Below are 1,881 nucleotides of genomic sequence, written 5' to 3' on the forward strand. Positions count from 1 at the left end.
CTTCAGAACGATTTTTTTTTTAAGATTCCATATATATGTGTTAACATATGGTATTTGTTTTTCTCTTTCTGACTTATTTCACTCTGTATGAAAGACTCTAGGTCCGTCCACCTCACTACAAATAACTCAATTTCATTTCTTTTTATGGCTGAGTAATATTCCATTGTATATATGTGCCACATCTTCTTTATCCATTCATCTCTTGATGGACACTTAGGTTGCTTCCATGTCCTGGCTATTGTAAATAGAGCTGCAATGAACATGACTCTTTCTGAATTATGGTTTTCTCAGGGTATATTCCCAGTAGTGGGATTGCTGGGTCGTATGGTAGTTCTATTTCCTAAGGCACCTCCTCCTCTCCCTTTTCAGGTTCTGATGTCCTTGTGATCTCTCCACTGACCCTTTCTCTGAACCCATTAGTATGAAATAAGTAGGGAATAGATGACAACTCACATATATTGAGCACTTTCTCTATGCCTGACACTATACATGGTGTGAGGTAGACTGTATTATCCTCCGTACTTCTCAGATGAGAAAAGTGTGGTTCAGAGATATTTATTAACTTCTCCTAAAGTCACTTATCTATTGACTGGTGAGATCTGGCTGAAAATCAGTCCCTCTCACTTTAAAACTTAAAGGTGTACAGTTATACCCAGATCTTTTAGTGTAGTTTCAGGTGTCTTTGAGTTGGGCAGGAGAGTGGATTTCCTATTTGTGTTCTCTGTGGAGCCATTGAATGAATCATGGCACAGAAATATCCACACACTTCTGGAAGCACACTAAACTTTCAACTCCTTTGGGGACTTTTAATTAATGTAATAATGATACCATTATAATGCAAGTGACCATGGTGGCTTTCTTTCTTGCATTAATTATTAAACACTCCAGACATTTTCCAATATATCAAGCACTCTCCTTTAGGAGTATTTAGTTCAGTGCTTGCCATGCTGTAGATTTACTGAAAAGAGCATGACATCCTAATGAAATCAACATAATCATAGCCAACAATTAAACAAAATATAATAAGAGTATACAAAAAAATATCAGGGTGCATTGCAAATAATATAGGTGAGCATTATTTTGTGAAAACATAGATGGATAGATCAATAGATAGATAAATAGAGTTTCCTAGTATAACAAAACACCACAAACCGGGTGGTGTTGGCACAGCTACGTTCCCTCTGAAGCTTCCAGGGGAGAATTCCTCCTTGCCTCTTCCTAACTTCTGCTGGTTGCTGGCAATCCTTGGTCTTCCTCGACTTGTAGCTGTATATCTTCCAATCTCTGTCCCCACCTTCACATGGCCTTCTTCCTGTGTATGTGTCTCTGTGTCTCTTCTCTTCCTACAAGGACACCAGTCATATCACACTAAGGGCCCAGCCTAATGCAGTATGACCTCATCTTAACTTATTACATCTGCGACAATCCTATTTCCAAATCAGGTCACGTTCTGAAATTCCAGGTGAACGTGAATTTAGGGGGACACTATTCAACCCAGTAGGATACATATGTATATATTTGTGTACTAATGTGTATGTGTGTGTGTACTGGGGTCAGTAAAAAATGTATTTCATATGGGTCATGACCACAAATACAAAATTCTCTGATTCTAGTTGAAGGGGGCATAACATTCCCTTGTGAAACCTGGCAAAATATCACAACACATAGTGAACACCAGTCCTAGGAGGATGCAAAGTAGAGATGAGAACTGGGTTATATGTAGCTCAGAACAAACACTCAATATAACACCCACTCTCACTCTTAATTTGGCAATAAAAATATCATTGTCTGGGGCTTCCCTGGTGGCGCAGTGGATGAGAGTCCGCCTGCCGATGCAGGGGACACGGGTTCGTGCCCCGGTCCGGGAAGGTCCCACATGCC

The sequence above is a fragment of the Lipotes vexillifer genome, unplaced genomic scaffold (genome assembly GCF_000442215.2).
Source record: "Lipotes vexillifer unplaced genomic scaffold, Lipotes_vexillifer_v1.1 scaffold569, whole genome shotgun sequence".
Classification (NCBI taxonomy): domain Eukaryota; kingdom Metazoa; phylum Chordata; class Mammalia; order Artiodactyla; family Lipotidae; genus Lipotes; species Lipotes vexillifer.